A 24150-nucleotide genomic window follows, 5' to 3' on the forward strand; every position below is an offset into this window, starting at 1 on the left:
CCTCTGTCCCTGGGATTCTCCAGGCAAGAGTACCGGAGTGGGTTGCCATTTCCTTCTCCAACGCATGCATGCATGCTAAGTTGCTTCAGTCATGTCCGACTCTGTGCGGCCCCAAGGACAGCAGCCCACCAGGCTCCTCTGAATACAGGATTCTCCAGGCAAGAATACTGGAGCGGGTTGCCATTTCCTTCTTCACCGTGCTCATCATACTGTATGGTAATTTTTGGCTCACCTTGGTGTCTTTAGCCTGTGAGTTCCTTAGAAGCAAGAGACATGTTTCATTCATTTTTGCATCTTATTTTCTAGAACAGTGTTTATAGGAACTAAAAATTGTTTCTAAATGAGTAAGTGAAAACTTATGGCTTTCTAATTATACTAAATGAATCATTTCCATGTAAAAATGGGCTTTTGCAAAGAGCTGGGCAAGTGGCATGAATTATGAGATGCCAGCATGGACACGTGAGGCCATTGTCTATGATACTGTACGTGTAGTTTTTCTTGGAGGCAGGTGGCTGGACATGAAGACCTCTTAAAACATGTTCTAGTTCCTGGTTGGATAAAATAAGAACTGCACAAAGCTTTTAATGCATTAAGTAAGATTTGTTTAAGGTAGTATAACAATGAAAAGTCATTTAAGTCATTGATGCATTTTTAAAGGTTCCTCTACCTTGCAAATACAATGCATTATCAAAGTTATGTGCATTTTTATAGACACTGTTTTTAAAGGACTAATTGATTTTCTTTTGAAGCAATGGTATATTGTTGCCATTTCTGATCATTCCATGATTAGAATAAGAGATATCTTTTCCTTGTGGCTTTTTAGGGAAGTCTTTTAAAGTAATAACATGAAAGTCTGGTAAACGTATAGTCTAGTTTTCATAATTGTATCTATTGTGATTCAAGGACTCATTTAAGATTTCTATTTATTTTTCTTGTTTTGTGGCAATCATAGTTAACCATGTTCACCTTCTGAAACCTATGATACAGTTTTCATATCACGGAAGGCAGCGCTCACCTTAGCAAGCCCTCAGGATTGTTTATTGATTACAGATTCAATTAATTCTCAAATGGTGCAAAACGATCAAGATCGGCTCCTTTTTGTTGATTTATTTCCGAAAGGCCTTGCAGGACACTGCCCACCTCTGTAGCTTCATTTCACAATTTTTCTAGGCTCTGTCTCCTTTCACACATAGTATTTACCCTCATCTCATTTATCCCAGGCTTACTAATCAACACATCAATTAACAAATGTTTGCTGAGTACCTTCTGTGGTGGGCGCGTGGTGTTTGCCTTGCCCAGGAGACATTTACCTTTCTTATGAGAGCTACACTTAGGTTTCTGTCAGGCGAACGTCCCCCTGCAGCTCTCAGTCCAGTGCTTTGGATTTTCCAGGAGCTCCGGCAGGAGGCACACGACTCAGATTGGCCAGTCAGTGTATCCCATCCCTCTGGCCCCAGTAGCTTGTATGGTGATGGACATACAGCATAAAACAGTCTACTCAGAATGAATTCCGTGACTTTTGACTTAAACTATGGGGAAGAGAAGTTTTCTCCTAAGATTACTAACCAGGTGCCGTGTTTCTGGGGATATCTTTAATCCCACTATTAGAGGATCTTTGAAGAATGAAGCCAATATAGAGAAAACCAGAGCCAAGGAGTAGATAAAGAAATTCTTATGTCCTCTTTAAAAAGCCTGATCTACCTGTGTCTGAAGCCGATATCAGGTTACACATGTACTTTAAAGAATATACTGAATTTCTGTCCTTACACTCATGAATGCCAAGATCCTGGAAAATACAAATTTATGGTTTGCAAGGGTTTATAATAAATCAGAAAAAAGAATCATATCAAGTTAGCATTATTCTTCAAAAGTATGCTGTTTTTCTCTCTATCCCTGAAATTATCACTTGATGTCAGGATTGTTTGCATATATCCCTTTCTTCAGTGATAAATCTCTATTGTGCCTCCTTGCTCTTAATATCTAGCACAGTGCTTGCACATGGAAAATTATTCAGTAAGTTTTCACTGAGTTTATCTGAAAAGACAACTAACTAATGGTACTCAGGGATTTGTGGTACACGCCAGATGAGTAGTTTAGACCACGACAACCTATTGTTTTATGTCAAATGGCTTTTTTTTTTTTTTTTGTCTTCTGGGTCAGTTCTTCATTCTAATGGCTAGCATGAGATGATTTGTGTTTTGTTTTGCTTTATTGAGCAAAGCTATGGCTAGATACTAGACAGAGGAAGCTTTGTTGGGATAGAACAGGGGAATTGAGAGACTAAGACTCCAGAGAATTTGTGTTTTACAAGGAATATGCTTCATTGTCAAAATAATATTAAATTATCTTGTTCACTTATCAACTTTACACTGATAAACCATCAAATCTTAATTTTAATGAGGAAAAGAGAAAGGAAGACTCACTCCCAAGAATCAAAAGTATATGCAATAATAATCATATCTTGATCGTAATCATTGTTTTTGACCTTCTGTAGCTCAAATGACTCAACTACTTTAATGTTATTGCATTGTAGAAACATTTTTTCACTAGTAATTAGAACCAAATGTCCTGACAAGGTCTGATTCTTTCTTTATTCCCAGAGCTGTGAATCTTCATTTTTCCTGGACCAAACTAAAGTGAACTTCATTCCTGTCTGATCTTTCCCCATCTTCAAAAGTGGAAGCACTGGAAGCTACTTTGTTCAAGGTAAGTGAACCAGACATCTGCACTGAATATTTGTTTCTATTTTAATTGATACAGACATGGATGGTCTTCTTATGAGAATGCATACAAAACAATGTTCAAAATAAGCATAGATTCATAGCTAAGATTCAGAGAAGGAACTGAAAATACAAGACTGACATTTAAACTTTGTATTTTCATCATGGGTTATGTCATTCTATAGGATGTGAAATAGTGATGGTTAACATTTCATAATTCCTTTCTGTGGTTTTATTAGATAAATAACATTGTAGGTTTTTCATAAGAGAGGGACCCCTGAAATCAGACAGACCTAAGTTTGAATCCCAGCACCACCATTTGCCAGAGTTCTTAATTGTAGACAAGTCACTTACCTTTTTCTGGCCTATTTTCTCATCTGTTCCTCGTGGAGTTGCTAAGTACTTAAGTTGCATAAATATTCTAGTGTGTGTGAGGTCAAAGCACAGTGGTGGTGGTAGTCGTCGCACGTTACCTGGAGTGGTAATTACAATGCAGCCTTTCCTGTGTCCTCCCTAGGAGACTTGGTGTAAGGACATTTTCACCAAGGTCGAATGGGCCTGAGCTGGCTAGGCACCCTCTTTCTTCATATTCCACCTGTGTTCCTTCAGAGAGGCATAGAGGGTCAAACTGGGTGTCCTTCCAGAATGAGGGAAAAACAGCTTTTCAGTTCAGGGCACACCTCTAGGAAACACAAGGATGACAAATAATAGAAAAGAACCAGCCCCAAATGCAGTCAAATTGTGAGCATAAACCTAATGTTGGTTTCCATGTAGCTGAGTTTTTCTGTTAAAGGAATTCTAACAAAACTAGTTTTGATCAAAGTAGTTGACCCAATGTCATACAAGAAATATGGATGTTACTGGAATTGAATAGTTTATTGCTCGAATAATAAAGACCACAAGAGGAAGAATTTGGTTTCTTGTTTAATCCCAGCTCCTAAAGTTGTACCTGGAATTAAGAGGTGCTCATATATAATTATTGAATAAATGAGTGAATGCTGCATAAAAAAAAGAAACAGGTAGATTTGGGCTGCATTGTAAGTGTGGTAAATGTGGCCATATAAAATAAATTAGGCAGAAACAACATGGTTAAGTCAGGAAGCTGAAATTCCTATTCTCTGAAGAGCTCTAAGAGTTGGTTCAACTCCCATTTCTCCAAGATCACACCAGTTTAACTTTTGAAAAGAGGACAGGCCAGATATATTCTGAGGTTGAAAGGTTCTAGAACTCTCCTGGAAAACTCCATATCTGTGTGAAAGAAGGTTCCTCATCTGGGAACTTGGAGAACTTTGCCAGGCAACACAAATATTGATCCTTAGTTAATCTTGCCTTAAGACCATGCCTTAAGGCAATCATGCCTTAAGACAGATTTCCTTGCTCCAGGTCCATTTTGCTTCTGACACTACTTTGTTGCAAGCTACCTGTTACCTTTTGTGCAGTTGATGATGACCCCAGTGATAGTTATTCATAGTTTTCCTTCACAGAGAGCAGGAAACAGTTCCTTTTTTAATATCTGGGCCATATGTAAATAGCTGAATGACATTGTTGCTTTCTGTCTGGAGACAAAGAAGTTTTGCTAAATTGTTCACAGATAATACTGATTTTTTGTATGTCCTAGATCATCTTCAGGATATTATCATGAACTGTGATTCCAGTTTCTTTTAGAAAATAGTATAGTAGGTCAAAGTACTTCTTTCCTTTATGTGAATAATGCTTTATTCATTTAAACTCTTAATGTGAAACAAGAATATTTATTAAAAGATTTCATGGAAATGTTGGGTAAAAAAACAATGCTCATTTTATAATCAGTTAGAAATAAAATGGTACTTATTTTGGGAAAGAATTTTCTTATTACCATGGTGGGCTACTGACAATTTAGGATAAGGTAACTAATGTAATAATTGAATATATTTCTGTTGCAAAAATATTTGAAAATGGACAGGTTTCATGCTAAACGGTCTAATGTATATGAAACCAAAGCACAATTTTTCTTGTTCGGTTCCATACTAGATGTAGTATCAAAAGTAATCCACAGCCTGTAAGTCCGCATCATGGCTAGAATACATCACAGGACAGCATAATTAGAAGACAAATATGAACCAATGAAACCCACAGAGTAGAAAGATACCATTACAGATTTATAGATCATACATCATCAAAAGTACCTTATGATATTGATGAAACCGAAAGACCTGGCTCACTGAAACCAATTTAATTACATTGTATATGTAAATAAAAGACAGTAGGTCTGGTGAAATTAAGTTGACTAACTTAGCAAAAGATTTCGGTGCTCTCTAGTTTGCTTTGAAGGTATAATTTATGAAGATGCTTTAAGGTCATATGTAATACAAATGACAGTTTTTCTAGAGATATATTTGTACTCTGTAGGATTCATGAGTAATAATGCCTGGAGTGCTCCAACAAAGGTAGTTGCATGAATTAATGGAGCTATCTGGGCATCAGTCCAATAAAAATGTTGGCTGAATGCTTCCTTGAGGGGAAAGGATATTGAGAACAGGATAGCTATAAGCAATTGATGCTGGTTAAATAGAACATCTTCCTTTTTCTTTTCTGCTTCCGCTTGCATTTGAACTGTCAGCTGTGTGCCTTTGAGAGAGGAAGAAAAAGGCTTCAAGGGGCAAGTTTACTTTAATGCAAAGAGTCAGTTTTCAAGTAATGTAATCCTTTTTAGGATAGACTGACATTGACTATGATTAGCAAACCCTTGATAATGTGTCTGCATTTAATGCTGATATCTCAGACCTATGCTGTACACTTCCCATAAGATCAAAGTACAATATGTAATTATCAATTTCTAGGCAACTGTATGTTTGAATACCTTTATTTTGTGTTGGGAACAATGGGAATAAATGAAGTCAGTTAACTAGGTCTAATAGGAAGATTTCCTTTCTCTCTTGGCTTGGTCTTCTATGGGGACATAAAGAAAAACTGTGGGCCCGTAAGAACTCCTGTGTTTCACTTGCCAATCATAAATAGAAGGTAACTGGATGTCTTTAAGTGATTGGTAATGGGCATGGAAGAAAAGACTGTGGTATGCAGTAGCTGAGCTGGGTGGAGTGTCACTTGCTTTTCAGAACTGGTCTGGAGGTTTCTTTCCATTTATAGCCATGGAATGGATGGAGACCAAATTCAGCATCAGAATGTTTTAAATCCATCCTTCTTCTGTCCCTTTCTAGCCATGTTACTCAGGGCGGGTGGCCTAACTTCTCTGAGCACCACTTTTTTAATCTATGCAATTGGAAAAATAAAACTCACCTTGATGTCTCACAATCCTTTCCTGAGACTCTGATGAAATAATGTTTGCAGACGTGTTTTGCTGGTTATGGAAAACTATGCCATCGTGAAGTGTGGGTATTATTATCCTCACTAATGGAAAGCTCCCTGAGGGTTTATACCTTTCATAAACCTCTTCCAGCTGCCTACTTTATCTCCCAAACACTCCTCCTCTGGCTCTTCCTTCTTTTTGTTCTAATTACATCCAGGAAGAAGCCTCCATTAGGAATTAATGAGCTTTAGTACCTTCATTTGCCATCTGCTCCCCCGTCCCCTTTTAATGAATGAAGGTGTGTCTCAGCCTCAAGACCTTACATTGACAGTAGCCAGGCAGATGGGAGTGATTCAGATGAGAAAGATTCTTTATTCCATGGTATGAAGGTCACATTTGGATTTGGTGCTGCTTTTGGTAGCCAGATGGCAACTAGAAGGTGAGAAGAGCCTCTGTTTAGAGCCCTGCTATGGGACACACGGGCCCCCCGGCATTCATTTATTCAAGCAGACATTTATTCATTCAATTAACATGTACTGTGTGTCTGTTATGTGCCAGACACTATGCTAGGTGGTGAGGATATAAAGTTGAATAAGACAGACTCTTTTCCTTGAATTACTTACAGCCTACTGGAGGAGATAAATATGTGTACTCAAGTAATTGCAGTGTAATATTTGTGCTTTAATAATATTATAGCACTGAGTCTAGGTTTGAATATGGGGAAAGTTAGAAGAGCTGAGTTACTCTCACCATTTGGGCTTTTCAAAGAAAGGACTGTGCTCTAGTTCCTTTCATGTCTGTTAGCAAAGGGAACTAGTCTGTGGACCAGTAAGTATCTAGTCAATACCTCGAATTCTACAACTTTTAAAAATTACTCCTACCTATGCTGTGTTCAGCCTGGGAATCACCTAGAACAAAACTACAGTATTGGAAATACTTGCACATGTAGAGAATAAAATCTCCCCATCTCTGTTCATCATAACTGTGTGCCATCTATTGTTTAATGAAGAGTGTGGTAATTAGGGTCCTTAAAGAAAACAGATGGTACACAAAACTATTATGAAGGTGTGAGTACAACCGCATACAAGGGATTGTGCAGGAATCTGGGGATAGTGGCAGCTGAGCCAAAGCAAGTTCTATGTCCAGAGGAGAAAAGAGAGGGATCAGTTTCAGGAACCCAGCAGAGAGCGGTCTTGTAGAACTGGCCTTCTTGAGAGGTATGGTAACCTTCAGTGGAAGGTTATAGCCCATGTGGAGGCCGTCTGGTGGGGACAGAGTCAGGGTAACAAATCCTGTGACTTTACCTTCCACCTCGTTCCCATCTGTCTCTCTGAAAGTGAAAGTTGCTCAGTCATGTCCGACTCTTTGTGACCCCAAGGACTAAACAGTCCATTGAATTCTCCAGGCTGGGATACTGGAGTGGGTAGCCTTTGCCTTCTCCAGGGGATCTTTCTAACCTAGGGATTGAACCCAGGTCTTCCGCATTGTGGGCAGATTCTTTAGCAGCTGAGCCACCAGGGAAGCCCTATGTGTCTCTAATGCTCTTCATAGCCCAGACCCAGTCGGAGGGGCTGGGGTCCTGTACGCCTTGGCCCTGCAGGTCACCAGAGAAGGGTGGAGAGGGGGCCTGGAGGGAAACAGACAATAACCACCCAGGAGGGTTTAGGATCCTTCCCTGTAACACAAAGGCATAAGAATGCAGGCTTGCCTACTCCCCAAAGTTATGTTACTTATGTATATATGTATGTGTATATATAGCATAAATTCTATGCACATATATTTTAGTATGCCTATATATACATATCGTATACGCACACATACACGTGTATTTTCTTAAAATCATAGCACACAAGTTCTGTATAGCTTACTTTCTTGAGATGCTTTATCAAATATTCTTTCTTTCCTTTTAGAAAAAGACTTAGTTATGGAAAAGTATTAAAATACATAAATAATAAAGCCCTAGATGCCCATTATTTTGCTTCAGTACTTAACAATTTATGACCAATCTTGTTTCATTCATACTCCTATCGAATCTTCATAATCCTACAATTTTGAATTATATCCTATGTTTGGCTTTTGTTAGGCCAAAGGCATGTTAAAACTGTTTTTTAAAAAAATGAATCCCCTTTCTCAATCATGAATTTAGCATGTGTGTTAAGAGCTGAATCATAGGCAGTAATATGTTTTTTAAAAGGTCAGCCCTCCCCACGAAATCTTAGATTATTTTAAGATAATAATGAAATGGTTGCAAAATACAGTGAAGTATCATGATTTATATAACTATTTTCTGTGTTATAGTTTAAAAATCTTGGCTTGTACCTTTTTTACTTCTCTTTTCATTGTTTGGTAGTTAAATGAAATGGAAGAAAATGTAAGAAAACTTCATTTAGGAATTTAGTCATCCCCACCTCTGTTTGGGAAACCTATCATCAGGTACCATTTACTATGCAGGACGTTGTTCCCCTCTGGTTTGTAATGTGCTATCTTCTGTATATCAAATTTTAGTACATGCATGGGCCTGTGTTGGGCACTTCTTTTTATTCTGTTGGTTTATTATTTCATTAAATCATTGTGCAAGTATCATACTTTATAATATACTATAAATTATCACTGTATCTGACATTTAGAGTCTTCAAAAATGGTCTGCTTTTCTATATAAATAGGTTTAGCTTGTCAAGCTTCATGGGGAAAAAGTCCTGTTGGTGTATGGCAGTTGATTTCTAAAATGATCTGAACTACAAAACTTATTGTTTGAGAACTCCTATATGCAAAACAGAAAAAGAGACTCAGATGTATAGAACAGACTTGTGGACTCTGTGGGAGAAGGCGAGGGTGGGATGGTTCAAGAGAACAGCATCGAAACATGTATATTATCTAGGGTGAAACAGATCGCCAGCCCAGGTTGGATGCATGAGACAAGTGCTCGGGCCTGGTGCCCTGGGCAGACCCAGAGGGATGGGGTGGAGAGGGAGGTGGGAGGGGGGACCGGGATGGGGAACACATGTAAATCCATGGCTAATTCATTTCAATATATGACAGAAACCACTGCAATGTTGTAAATTAGCCTCCAACTAATAAAAATAAATGGAAAAAAAAAAAACAATAAAAAAATTTAAAAAATTTAAAAAAAAAAGACCAGGGTCCCCAGCTTTTTGCTGATTGTTGTTGGAGGTCCCCCAGGTCCTGGAGGTCCTGAAATTCCTCCCCATAGGCTTCTTCAATTGTGGCTGCTTACTGCAGCCAGCCAGAAAGGAGGGTCTCTGGCTTGTGGAAGGCCTGGTTCCTCTTTGCTGAGCTTTCAGTGACCAGGCCCCACAGGATAATCTTCTCTGTTGATATACATTTTTGACTTGAGACCTTCGTAACATCTGCCAAACTCCTTCACCTTCGCCATACTCAATTGTTTAGAAAAAAGTCACAGATTCTGTCTATTCTGAGAGGGAGGTGATGACCATACAGGGGGTCAACACCAGGGGAACAGAGTCTTAGGGCCGCCCTGGAGGTTTTTTGCATAGGGCTAAAGTAAAATGACAGAAAAATGGCCATCTTTGCTCACAGCTTTGGTTCTTTAGAAGCTAAGGGCATTTCTGGGATGAGACCTGCAGAGGCGGAGGTGTTGGGGTGAGGTGGGTCCAGCCCATGTGCCTTGTATTTGTGGGAGGCCACACACTGGCCTCCTGAGCTTTTTCTAGGTGGCTGTGCTGGGGTCTCTGGGAGCTGGCTGTGTGCTGTCTCCCCTTCAGAGGATAGATGTGGGGACGCAAGGACAGAGCTCTGACAGGCAGGCAACAAGATCTCCTTGCAGTCAGAAGCCCAGGAAAGAGTTAAGCCTTGACTTTTGTTCCCGAGCCAGGAGTTTTTGATTAGAGGCTTAATTGCTGTTGGAAGCTTTAAGTGTAGGGCACACGCTTAGTGACCTGAGACATTCAGAGACTGGATTTCGTACCTACTCTTAAGCCTGCTCCCAAGGACAAGAAGAAAAGAAGTTTGGGGGCATGCTGTTGGCACAAACGCTGGGTGAACAATCACCTTCCCGGCTGACCAGCAGTTTCCCAGCGCAGGTGATTCTCTGCGTGGTGTTTGTGCTGTGCATCTGCCTCCACCTTTCTGGCCCCAGCCTGCAAAAAATTTCTGGCACAGCGGGGGATTAGTGCCTAATGGCAAGAGAAAAGGCAATTAGCATTTCCTAACAGCTAACCAAACACAAAAGCTGTCCCCCAGCTTTTCATGGAACACCTCTGACCATCCGTCCCTCCGCAATCGCAAAGTCCTGCACCTTACAATTTGCGCTTAATTATACAGGAAAAGAGAAATCTGTTTCTCCAGGAGAGCCTCTGAGAACCTGTTGGGGAAAGCTTTCAATTTTAATTACAGAAGAAATACTGGCTGAGGCAACGTTGAAAGGGAATTACCTTTCCTTTTCTTCCGATTTTGCAAAACAGCTGGCCAAACAGAAACCCGAGGCTGTTTAGGCAACCAGTGCAGGGTGGCTGCGGGCCGTGCTGGGGTTCATTTTGCAAATCAGCTGGAAAGATTTCTTTGGGGCTTAAGGAAGCTAATTTAAACATTGCCTGTGTACAGAAACTTTAATCCCTCTTAATATGTCAGCTGTGCGTCAGAAAATCAGACCTCCTGTGCCAGCAAGCTCAGGAAGAAAACCAATACCATCTTCATTATTCAAACCATCAGCCCATAGACAAAGGGGAGAAACAAGAAACAAATCATGCCAGTGACACCCAGATCTTTCCTATTTCATTTTGACAGGGTTTGTTTCCATGGGGCCCTGGCTCCCCCCACCCCATCCTGCAGCCATCACTGCCTGTTACTCTTTATGGTAATTGAAGCTGGGCCCCAAAGCCCTCAGAGGCTTGTATTTTCTTCTCACATGACTGACGCTTCAGTGATAAACTTGAACTTAAAGTTACTGAGGCGGAACTGAGGGTTCATTTGATAGCTAGTGGTTTTCAGCAACTCTGAGGGGCTCCGGGACCCAGCGTGAGGTAGATTGTTAATGTCCTGTGAGGGAAAACAATAACACATTTCATTAATGCGTTCATGTGTGAAGCATCCATTAGGGCGCTGGAGGTATTAATGACGTTATGCTTCAAACTGACATGTGGGGCATGACAGGAATTGCAAGGTCGGATGGGAATAGATGACATGATGAGCAAATATTTGAATGGCTTCATTTGCCTGCAGGTCAAACGGTGGATGTGAGGAGTGGAGAGGGTAGGGGCTGGGGAGGAAGCTTTTTGTTTTAACAGAGACCCGTGGCAGCAGAACCAAGAAGAAAACACACACATGTGTGCACAGCGTGTGCCTCCCTCCCAGAGAAAACCAGAGTCTGACTGCAGTTAAAGCATAAAAACAGACTTTACTCAGGAATTATTGCAATCAGGGAAAAGAGACCTCAGTTTAGAGCTGGGCTCAATTCCAAGCACAGCACGGACAAGCGGGGATTTATAGCCGAGGAGCAGGGTGGGGGGTGATGGATGGAAAATTGCTAAGAGGAAACATCAGCAGTGTGGGGGCATTGCGGCTAAATGGACTGGACGGGAAGCTTGCTGAAGGCTGGCCAGGGTGGTCAGGTACCAAGGGTGGTGGACGAGGAATTTGATCAGACACTGAGGGTTGTTAGGTATGGAAGGTGAGTGTTCTTTTTAGATTGGCCTAACAAGATTCTTGCTAAAACTGGGCAGTGTGGGTCCTACCAAGATGGACACTGCAGGTTGAGGCCTGGAGGGCTGAGAGGAGCCTGACAAGGAGAGAGTCTTTTTCTCCCCTGCCTCCCTCCCCTGCCAGACACACACACAGGCGGGAGGGTGGGGAGGGTATGCACAAAAAAACGGGCAGGCTGAGAGCACGGGTCATAGGATGGTTTGATCGCAGGAAGGGGCCAGGCGGACTCTTGGCTGACAGAAAACTTTCCTAAGGCAAAATCTTCCTCCAGAAGACCCCATCATCAGGCCAGGATGGAGATAAAATGGTGTATTCTCTGCCCAACCTGCTAATGAGGGACAGGAATTTGGAAACCCAAGTGCTGCTGACTCCTTCATCAGGTCCTTGAATGATACTGGGGGAAAGAGAAGACTCAGAGTTGAATTTGACCTCTAGGAGCAGGGAGATGGTTGCAAAACTTGTCAACTATGCAGAATGTGACACGTGTTAGAACAGGGGTCAGTGTGAAGTGCCTGGGAAACAGCCCAGAAGTGACTGATGTGTACACCACAAACATCTGAGTTGGTCACAGAGAGCCTGGTTTATGCTGTTGTCCCAGCATGATTCAATTCAGTTCCATCACTCAGTCATGTCCAACTCTTTGTGACCCCATGGACTGCAGCACGCCAGGCTTCCCTGTCCACCACCAACTCCTGGACCTTGCTCAAGCTTATATCCATTGAGTCACTGATGCCATCCAACCATCTCATCCTTTGTCATCCCCTTCTTTCTTCTCCTGCTTTCAATCTTTCCCAACATCAGGGTCTTTTCTAATGAGTCAGTTCTTCACATCCAGTGGCCAAAGTATCAGAACTTCAGCTTCAGCACGGATCTCTTAAAAGTATCCTCATTTGAGGTCAAATAAATCAATGGTGTTAGCAGTCAATAGAGTGGTTACCCTGGCTGTGAGGAGAAGCAGGATGGGATCCCAGGGAGGGGCTTCTGGCCTAATGTTCTGATTTTAATCTGGTTGCAGGTTCCACAAGGGTAGTCACTGTGCACATATGGTTTGTGCCCTTCTCTATATGTGTGTTATGCCTCAGTCAAAAGATTTTTTGTAACTGTCCCAGTTGGGAAATGACCTAACACTCTGCCCATTATTCCCTCAACTTCTACACTCCTCACCCAAAGGAGATCTTTAGCTTAGAAGGAGGAGTGCATGTACATCTTAGCTTGTAGTATTTTAGCTCAGTTCAGCTGACAAAGTAGAGCTGCCTGCTCCTTGATCAAGGTCCCAAAGGCTGAAAAAGTTGCAAAAGGAACCATGCAAGAAAAAAGGGAGGGGCAGACAAGATCCTTGCCAGGATCACTCAGATGCCAGGCCGGGCTCCATGTGCAGAGGTCTATGATTCTGCCCAAGGTACCTTTCTTGTTGCTGTCTCAGTCCCAGAGATGCTAACATTTGGATTTATTTTTTTTAGTTCATGGCAATGTAATTCACGAGTTTCTTACAAAAGCTGAGTTGGGTAGCTACTGTTCCTTTTTTGCTTTAATAATGAGATGTAGAAAAAGTATTGGATTTTCTCCCTGGGTTGCAGCAGTTGAATGTTCACTGGATTCTGAATGGGGAGGGTTTGACGACTGCAGATGGGAGGGGGAAGAGGCCAGCAACACAGATCCCACGGTGACAAGTGTAATTCAACGTGAAGGTCTGAGCACTTGGCAGCTTCTCTGAGGAGGGCGCCCTTTGTTTTCCCTTCTCTGGATTCCAGCGGTCTTTCCCAGCCGGAGAAGACAGTTCCCTCAGTGCAGTTCTAAAGCAGAGCGAGGTCTGCCCTGCAGCTAAATTAGCAAGAGAAGGGACTCCACACGCTGCAGGAATCAAATGCCAGCTGGGCAATCTCAAATGGCAATCCTGTAAAGAGAAGGTTATTGCAGGGGTGGACCTCACTCCTTGCACATTTTTCCCCCCTGAAAATGAATTTTAGATCTGTTTTATGTTATTCATAGTCACCAGATATTAGGTACAATTTGAATGGGACTGGGAGGGATTAAAATGTTAGTAGCAAGATTGAGTACTCCAGGTATTTATCTAGTTAGTTAATATGACATGGGTCCCCAGACTAAACAGAAACACCTATGAAGCTTTAAGACATTTTCTCTCCTCAGTCAGAAGCTGAGAATGATGAATCTTTCCTGGTGGTATTTTAATGTTGCTCTTTATTCATTGCAACCACTGGCCTGAGTTAATGCTGGAAAAGGCAGTTATAATGAATCGGAATAGCAGGAATAAGCCAGAGATGCTGTGAATGGAAACATTCTTTGCCAAACATTTTTGGAAGCGGGACTGCCTAGAAGTTGATTCTGTCCTCACCATCCCCTTCTCTCAGTCCACCGACTCTTGGACTTCAGTTTGGCTCTCCGACACATCCTTGAAAACCCAGCCAAGGTGCTGTCTCCTCCAAGAGTCTGCCTGGACCCCTCCAGAGGAGTCTGGGTGGATCTCTGATGTATTCCCTATGAACCCTGGCTTCCCTCTCACAGAACCTTCCTCATGAATCTGTCTCTTCCACTAGCACAGGGGTATCACTGGATACCCATTGCGGAGCCTGACAAAGGTGTTCAGTTCATAGAAGCATATTTCCTTTCATTAGGTGGTTGTGACAGCCTGAAATGCTTCTGAAATAAGATATTTGGTTATCGTGTTACATGTCTCAGGTAACAAACTCCGTTCAGGTCCTCGTTAAGGACGTGCCAAACTGGTGCAGACAGTCGTCTGTACTCTTAGTCTGAACCATCTGGAATTGCTGGTAATTGACTGCCACTGGCTTAGAAAAACGGCAGTTCCGTGTGGCTCAGTCTATGCCTGTGCTCTCTGCATTAACAGATATCATTCTAATGGGAAAAGATGTGCTTTCCCACCTACACATTTTAGTTGTTTTGCCAAGTGGGTATGAGCATCTGCATGCTTTTCTTTTAAAGGCAGGCTCAGAAGCTGCTGAGCTTTTGCCATCACTAACTGCTGACATATGACCGTCCACCATTGACAGTGATAGCTGATGCTGGCTGGTGTTGGCGCAAGAGAGGTGAATGACGAGGCGAGGGAAGCCTGGATCCCGCCTGGCCTGTGTCACGCTGAGCGCTGCGACCTTTCTGCCTGGGAGATGACTCCTGGCAGATGGCAGTGAGCGAAAGGGCAGCGTTGGCATTAATTAAGTCAAAAAATTAGGTCTGAATAATTTGAGAAGAGAACATTATGTTGGTGGTTAATGGGATTTTGGTTGGTGGGGGAGGGTGCAGAAGATTTTTGCTTTTGCAGAATTTCTGTCATCCCCTGGTTTATACACAGGAAAGAAATTTTCGTGTGTTGGAGAAGAACTTTTTGTTTTGGAGGTGAAAGAGGTTAACGTGCCCTTAAAAGAGGGATAATGAGCACGTACAAGTGCCTTTTGTAATAAAGAGGGTCAGAGGAGTAGAAAGGTGAGCTCAGGAATTAATATTTCCTACACCCTGCTTTTCTGGGTGCAGTGGTCAGATTCTATAATCACTAGCTTGTGAGATGATCTCATCTAAATAAACTGACACTGATCAGAACTGTAGGTAGGAAAGTTGTTTCTATAGCTGTGCTTTCCTCTGGAGGGAAAGCAAAGACCTGGCCCGGGATAGCCGCTTCCTCTCTAGCCGTATGCTAACCAGTGGCACTTCTTCCTGCCAGCCTGAGCACAGACGTGACCTCAGAGTCCTTCTCAACCCGGAGCTCGGGCAGCCTGCATGATGAAACTTGCTGACCATTCCTGCCAACATCCTGCACAGACAAACTCTGAAAAAAAACTGTGGCAAGCTGACAAGCTGGCTGGCTCAAAAAAACGGAATTCAAGTGAATTTCCCATAGCCTTTGTCCTTATTAGTGGGCTCCTTACAAGTCCTACAACACTGACATCTTGTGTGCTCTAGTATTTGCGGTTTGTTTTTATCTACTTTTCATGGAAAGCTGAGAATTCAAGGTAGAAGAGCACTAAAGATATTTTATTTGGAATTTCTTCAAAAAATATTTATAACACTTCAGTGTTTTGAGGATGAGATATCTCTTCATAGTCATTTTTGTTTCAATTCTAAATACTTGCAGGTATGATTTTTTTTCCAAATTGCATTGTCTATTTCCTTATAAGCAAGAAGGATATTGCCTTGATAAATTTTTAAGAATTGGCTATTGATACTGAACATTTAAAATACATTTCTCTGAATTTATATTTGTAATTGCTCTCTGTACTATTTTTTTTTTCTGCTCAGAATAGATCTATGTGGGACTGTTATTTACTTCTCATTTAATTGTTGAATTCTTCCCTTCCAATAATTGGAAATCAATATTCATTACTAATCTAGTAATGAATGGAAACCAATGGAACATTAAATATACTTTATATTGATTCATACTGTAGTGAATCTTCGTCTCTTTTTCTCTTTGGTGCATCATGCACGTGGCCTCAGATATATCCACTGCAAGCAGCCAAGCCCGCTACAGTCTAGTTATTGCCTGTGCCTTGAACTCAGGTGGCCGGCACCAAGTATAAACTACCCGAAATAGAGATGCGGCTGGTTCTTTGGCTCCAAGATCTTTGTTGGCTAAAGTCAAACTATTTTTATGCTCTGTTTACCCATGGTCCAGAAACTCCACAATTGTTAGTGTATGTGTACAGAACTGAATAGATAAGACAGACCCTTTCTTGCTGCTCTTGGTCTTGTCCTTCCAAAATGATCTTTTAGAACTCAACATGTGGCATGCATCTCCTCATTCTATTCTATGAGGTTGACATCTCTCAGACCACACCGCCTATAAAAGGCATCACAGGGGCTTGTGATTTTTGTAGACCCTGAATGTCTGGCTCAAATGTTTTCGCATGTCTGTTCAGGCATGCTTTGTAGTGATTGAGGCAAACATTCGACACACTTAGGGGCTCTGGGGTCTTAGGTTCACAGCAGGCACTTCTATGGAACCACAAGTGCATGCTCATGATTGTGGTTGTGATTCTTTCATAGCAACTCTTTGTCTAAGAAAGATCATGTAATTTAATGTTTCTTTTTGGCCTATTAGAATTTATATTTACCTTTCTAGTATGCTTTAATGTTCAGGCAGCTTGTAACAGAGGGAAGATGTGGTACAAAACTGTAATTGCTGGGATCCTGCTGTTTCCCATCTCACCGGCCTCTAGGTACTTCATTTATTGAGGCTGTGTTTCCAAGTCTTCTTACAAATGGACCTGTTATTGTCCAAAGCTGCACTTCCCAATAGAAACATAATGTGGGCCATACATGTAATTAAAATTTTTCTAGTGGCCATATACAAAAAGTAAAAAGTTACTCTCCAAAGTTATTACAAAATAATGGCCATGATAATGGCTGTATAATATATCCTTGTTGCTTATCTGTTTTATATACATATAATCTCATAATATATAAATGAATCATACTAAATCACTATGCTGCATATCTGAAACTAATATTGCAAATCAACTATATTCAATAAAAAATAAAAATAAATAGCAATAATAACCCCAGAAAGCTTGGAATGATAAAATTTAGACATAATTTAGATTTTAGTCTTTGTGAGGATTCTTCTTAAGAACTGCTGCTGCTGCTAAGTTGCTTCAGTCGTGTCCGACTCTGTGCGACCCCATAGACAGCAGCCCACCAGGCTCCCCCATCCCTGGGATTCTCCAGGCAAGAACACTGGAGTGGGTTGCCATTTCCTTCTCCAGTGCATGAAAGTGAAAAGTGAAAGTAAAGTTGCTCAGTCATGTCCAACTCTTCGCAACCCCATGGATTGCAGCCTACCAGGCTCCTCCGTCCATGGGATTTTCCAGGCAAGAGTACCGGAGTGGGGTGCCATTGCCTTCTCCACTAGGAAGGCTCAATTTTAGTCTTATCTTCATATTTTAATTATTGGTCTATTTAAAAGTTTTTGTATTATATAGCACTTTTTACTTTTTCAAACTATTTCCACATTCTCTCGCTTGCTGCTCTTTGGCAGTCTTGTGAAATTGGTGGGGCAAATGACAACAGTCAATTTACTCTTGAGATGAGGAAACCAAGGCACAGTTAAAAGGTGACTTCACCACTAGTATGACAGTGACAGTGATATTTGTGTGACATCAGAACCTGTGACTTCTTGTTTTTCTGGGTAAAGTTGCTGAAGTCATGGAGCTTCCTAAAGTAGGTGAAAGAGAGGTTGAAAATTTCACTGGTTGATACCCTCTTAAATGAATGAAAGCTGTCATTTATTAATAGGAGTCTGTGGTTCAGTTACCCCCATGAGGCTCACTGGCCCCTCACTGAGCATCAGGCACTCTTCCAAGAACTTTTCATGGCTTATTTAACCCTCGGGACCCACCTTTTAAATAAGGAAACTGAGGCACAATGGTGTTAGGTCATTTGCCCAAAGTCACACAGCCAAGAAGCGGCAGAGCTTGGATCAACCCAGGCTGATCTTGCTGCAGAACGTGTCCACAGCCCTGCGCTGTTCTGCCCCGGTGTCTTGTCTAGGATTGAATTCAAGGTCCCTGGTTTTTCTCTAAAACACAAAGGGCAACTGGTTTTGGAACACAGTGGTTTGAAACACATTACCCAGTAGACGTCTTCTATCTAATTCCTCCCTCCCTCTTAGGACTGTCCACAGTAACAAAATGTTATTCATGTAGATACAGTATAAGGTTAAGGAATTTCCCTTTAATGTTCTTTCCCCCACTCATTTATTGTTTTTAACCTTTTATTTAATCCATATTGAGTAATAGAATCATGGTCCCTGTGAGGATTTTATTTTATTATTTAGACAGGTGAGCAGGGACAAGAGCATTGTTCAGGGCTGTTGGCAGCTTGTGGTCAGGCATTAGTCCTGGGCAGGTACTAGTTTGCAAGTAGAGTGAGGTGTAGGAGCTGAAGTTTGTATTTTTAAAAGAAGATTGTATCTTGGTATTTATTTTCATATTTATCCTTCTAACACTCTCTTTTAATTTCACAAGTTATAATTTCAGAAGTTCTTGCCTTAAGAAGTTTATAGATGATAGAGTATTATAAAGAAAATAAAGTCACCTGTAATTTTAACTTTCAAAGATAACTGCTTAAAATTGTGAGTGTCTCTCCTTCTTTACCAATCCATCTGTTTCCTTCCCTCCTTCCTTCCCATCACCTCTCATGGCATATTATATACTTTTTCACTTACTATTTTATATTTTACTATATGTTGTTGTTCAATTGCTAAGTCATGTCTGACTCTTTGCCACTCCATGGACTTCAGCATGCTAGGCTTCCCTGTCCTTCACTATCTATACATATCTATTTTGTTATATGCATAAGTTATTTTGTGACATCGTTGAGAATTTTCATTAAAGTAATGAGTTTATTGAAGAGTCGGTATTCTGGGTGTACATGTGAATGGTTTTACTTCCCAGACACTGTTTTTAACTTAAACTCTCCTCCTGGGGTGTCAGCTTTTAATGATATCCTGGTCAGATTCTCCAACTTTCCCATTGCTTTCTCTTCCTGTAACAGTCCTATTTTCAGTTCTTTAAGGCTGAATGAATTGTGTTCCTTTCAACACTTGATGTTTCAAAGCTTCGCTTGTTTCATCTCCAGAACAGGATAGCTCTTTGACCCTGGTGCTGGGAGCTGGGGCGGCAATGGGGAGAATGACCGGGCTCTAGTCCTTGTTCCCTGCCCAATCTCAGGCTGTCACCTCAAGTCCTGGGGGCAGGAGCACTGTCCTCAGGGGCCTGTTGAGAAGATGGTCTCCACCACTTTCTGCTTCCATCTGATTTGATGGATATGTCTATTCTGAGTGAGGGGCTCTGGATAGTTTCTTTGGGGTGGTATTTGGCTTCTTTCTGCCCTCCTCCATCCCTGGGAGCCTCCTGAGAGGGACAGCTGTGTACAGTTTCTCCATGGGCCTGATCTCTAAGCCATCCAGGCCTCAGATGCCTTCTCTTAGATAAGCCTCTTTTTTCTCAAGAGCCCAGGCTTTCCCCAAATCTTGATCCCCTTTATGAGGAGTCATGGGAATCGCTGAGGGTGACTTTTGCCTTCTCCAAGGCCACAGAACACTCTTACATGTTGCCCCGCCCTACTGGCTTCCCTAAGAGGTTGCACTTTGGGCTCTTTGAGCCTTACTATCTTGGCTACTCCAGTAGGCACCCCCTCCTTTCGAAGTCTCCCCATCAGACTCAGCACCATTTCCAGTGCCCGCTGTGTCTGGATCTTCAGAGAGCACGTGCTGACCCCTCCCACAGTTCTCCCTGGCTTCAGATGCGGCTGTTGGCGGCTGCATCTCAGCAACCTTCCTGCAGGGAAGCAAGATTCTCAATTCTCCTCCTTCAGGACATCCTGCAACCCTTACAGATTTTCCTTTGGAGCTTCATCTCTTGGCTTTGGGCAGGAAGGAGCATCCCGCAGAAGGGGAGGAGACAGCATCTCAGCATGAACTCAGCACCTCACCCAGAGGCTCAGGATGGTCCCACCATGCCAGCTGTCTTCATAGGGACATTGGGAGGGAAAAGCTGGGAGGAGAAGGGCTGATTCTGCTGCCTCTGTGTAAACCAGATGAGACGACGTCTGGCTCCTGACTTTGTGTAGCTGCTCTGTGGTCCCTTTAGAAAATCAGGGTGCATGGTACCTTGGTTTTCAGCTTTGGGCACAGTCACCAACTCGAGCTCTGGAAATAGAATGAATCTGGCACGTGGGGCATTAGTTTTTATTACTACATATTCACTTATGCATATAGCCTAATTGACTGACTTTGGGCTCTCCAGACCTGAGACAAGAACTTGGGTGTGGCAGTATTCAGAGCTGATCCCAACAACCACAGTTACTAAACGGGGAAAGTGAGGCAGGGAAGGGAGTACCAGGATGAGAGGTTTATCACAGGGTCATCAGCGGGGGCTGGGGGCAGGGCAGTCCTGCTGGAGATCCACAGAGACTGTGGAACGGCCGTGGTCGCTCACCCCCCCCACCCCTGAAGTGACCCTCTGGGTGTGTTGACTCCCTTAGTGTCAGAGAGAGCTGTCTGAGAAAAAAGCAAGAGAGACAGAGGCACCGGAGATGGGAAACTGCTGGGGGCTGGACATTCTGTGTCAACAGCTGGTGAACCTAGTGGGAAGGGCAGGCCTGGGACTTGGAGCAGGACGCTAGGATGGATAATCAGCCACACTAATTAAATGGATGGATAATATTGAACATTTAAGTTTTATTCTTTTAATTTTGCTATGATGAATCAGCTGTAATGAGTAGACCTATTTTTATGTACACCTTTATTTAGAATTCGTTCTGAGATGTTGAATTTCCTTTGTGGAAAGGCATGGCATTTTGAATTTATGTCTTGGGGCAGCTTAGCTTATGGACTCAAGCTTAATGTGAGTAACAGTGAAGTTTTTTGATAAATATTCCTCAGGCAATCCTACTCTCTTAAGTATGGGGGAGATGGCTTCATCTTGCACCCATTTACCTTCTGTCAGAGCAAGTAGTGAAGCTCTGACGAACGCGCCTGCTCGAGTGCAGAGGTTAAAGCTATGTGTGTGGCATGCATTTCTCACCATTGGACTCTCTTTTAGCTCTTATCCAGTCTCCAAACAGAATTGGTAGAAAGTAATGCACATGGGTGACACAGAAGTATAGGAATGAGAGAAATTTAAAGAGGCAGCCCTTAGTAGAAACAGAACAAAAGAAAATCCGTTCAGCAACAATTAATTGAGCACTTATTGTATGTAAGTCTGTAGGCTGTCATAGCTGTTGGGGGAATGCCAAGGCTGGGCAGTGTGATCTTGACACTTGAAGAGCATCACACCTCACTGAGGGAATTTCTGGATTGTTCTGATATAGAAGGCCATCTGAGTCAGAGATCAGTTGACTAGAATGTCTTAAGGCTGCTTTGAAAAATGCGGTGCACAGTTTCTGCAGGTCTCTGGCGGGTTTCTTGTAACAGACTCAGAGGAAGGGAGATCTTTAAAGAGAAAACACCATAGAAATGCTTAGGAAGAGTCCTCAAGAGCCACCGAGCTTATCTTGGCAAGCCTCTTAGAAAGAGGGGGGTTTTTTTTTTGCTGAGTCCCTTAATTGCAGTTCTACTTCATTATGGATATTAATGATCCAGCATTTCTAACTGTTAGGAAATGAACTGAGCTGGAATTATGGTCCATAAGCATGATACATTTTTAAATAGATTCAAATGATAATTAGGATATGCATGCACATTGGGGTCTAAGACGAAAGGCAAGCCTTTCAGTTTTACTGAATTAGCTGAAATTAAACCTGGAGTTTGCCAAGCAGCTTCTCTCATTCACTCTTCTTGGCTGTCGTAGCCTCGCCAGTGACGCTAGGTGTCACTGTGTGAACTTCTACTGAAGGAAAGATAAAATAGAAAAGGAAAAGAGAAAAAGGTGACACTGTTTTACATTCAGCATTCCTCTCCCCATTTATTTCTTCTTAGTGTTGGCTATTTTTAAGACTGTGGAACACATGCATATACACACTTTCAAATGACTAGGTTGTCAACTAAGAATTTTCTCTGACTTTGGGGATTATTGTCTCTTAAGGATAGCTGAAAAGAGCACTGTTTGCACATATGTTCAGGGGCCTCGTAGAAAAAGACATGAGATTTTATTTTTTAAAAGATTAAGCCTTGAATGGCTTGCCTGAGGTTTACTGTTATTTACACAAAATTTTATCTTAAGGGCATTTTCTTCTTTAAAAGGAAAGAAAAAGGATAGGGATGAAAAGCACAGTTAAAGAGCAGAGTAGTAATGATACAATGAATAAAAATATTTTGACTTTGAAATTCCCCAAATGAAAACTCACTTTCAAATATTTCATTTCGTTTCAGCTGCAATTTTATTTCCTTCCAATCTATCCCATGCAAACGTAATTGAAAATTTTGTTGTCCTGTGGCTGTGATCTGATATTTGTAACACATAATGTTGTCTCTTACCCCTGTGTCTGACTTCAAATAGGAGAGATCTTTTAGTCTATCTTTAGTTCTAATCCTATAACTGGAAGCTGTGCTTGGGTCAGTGTAAGGACCAGCACCACACTTGCTTTGTACAAAACCTGTGGACAGTTCAGATGTGCTGCTGCTGAAGAAGAAACACAGACACACTCTCTAGACACACCATAAATCATCACTGTCCTTCAAGACTATATGATTTTTCCTTTGCCTAAAAGCCTGGAGTCTTTCATTCTCTGTTAAGTAACTCAGTAGCATCTTCCCTTAAAAATATATGGCCTATAATCAATTAGGGCCTGGAGAGATTGTTACTTTATATTTTGTGCTGTGCCTGCAGCATTTTGTAGTGCCAATGAATATTTTATAATAATAGCTGCATGCCAGCTATGTAGTATGTGTCATAGATAACCTTTATTTTTCTGGCAAATGGTGGAGCTGCACCTCATTTTTTTGATACCTGTGGCTTGCATGTTCTTCATTTCTGTAAAATTGTGACAGCTGGGAGTCCGCAACCTTTTTCTGAGTCAAATGATGTCCTTTAGACTGAGCAGTACAAGTGTGATGCAAAACTGTAGAGTTAGCAGGCAGGTATTGGAAGCAGAAGTCAAACTTTAACTTAGGAGATACTCCTGGCAGCTTTATGGTTATAATAGTGATAGCTGACACTTAACTACCATTACCTATATACTGTTCTATGGGGCTTCCCTGGTAGCTCAGCTGGTAAAGAACCGTCTGCAATGTAGGAGACCTGCATTCAATCCGTGGGTTGGGAAGATCCCCGGAGGAGGGCATGGGAACTCACTCCAGTATTCTTACCTGAAGAATCCCCATGGACAGAGGAACCTGGAAGGCTACAGTCCATGGGGTCACAAAGAGTTGGATATGACTGAGCGACTAATCCTGTATATTGTTCTATGCATTTTCTATATGTTGTCCCACTAATCCTCACAGTAAACTGGTAGGAATGACTACTATCTCCATTTTGCAATGGTGGCACAGAGAAGTTAGGTTACTTTTCTGTCATGTATCACGTACCTGGTAGGTGGCCAAGCTGGGGATTTAAGTCCAAGCAGTCTGGCTTCAGAGAGGATGCTCATTCAGAAAATCTGGGCTGTAGGATCTGTTTGATGGACCTCTGACCCCAGGGGTATCTTCAGGTGCTTTACTGCTTCTAATACAACCTCTCTGGGCTGCAAGGTCCTGACAGTTGGAAGAGCTGGGATGGCTAGATTACTTCTCAGAACTTCCTCTCTCCAGAATCCTATGATTTTGTAGTCTGTGAGAGGTGTCCAGGGTGTTCAGTGTAATATTCTAGGTGTGGATTGGAATCTGGGTACAGTGGGGCCAGGGAGAGAGTCAAAGATGTCCTCTTGGATGTCTGGAAGTATGGTAATGTCACTGAGGGAAACAGGAAGGTCAGTCTGGTGAGGTCATATTTGCTTTTTATGTAAATTTAGTTTTTGGTGGTGAACAAACACCTCAGTGGGTTCATGAGGCAATAG

The 24150-nt window shown here is 41.9% G+C and overlaps 1 long non-coding RNA gene across 4 annotated transcripts in view; it reads left to right on the forward strand.

Moving 5' to 3' along the window:
* LOC110143777 (uncharacterized) overlaps positions 1 to 24150 on the forward strand; it is a 527857-nt gene that overhangs the window by 136604 nt on the left and 367103 nt on the right. For all 4 annotated transcript variants that reach the window (XR_011492754.1, XR_011492756.1, XR_011492755.1 and 1 more), the window contains exon 3: positions 2601 to 2706. This is a non-coding gene — a long non-coding RNA (uncharacterized lncRNA). The remainder of the gene's footprint in view (positions 1 to 2600; positions 2707 to 24150) is intronic.

Source organism: Odocoileus virginianus, chromosome 18 (assembly GCF_023699985.2).
Source record: "Odocoileus virginianus isolate 20LAN1187 ecotype Illinois chromosome 18, Ovbor_1.2, whole genome shotgun sequence".
In the NCBI taxonomy this organism is placed as follows: domain Eukaryota; kingdom Metazoa; phylum Chordata; class Mammalia; order Artiodactyla; family Cervidae; genus Odocoileus; species Odocoileus virginianus.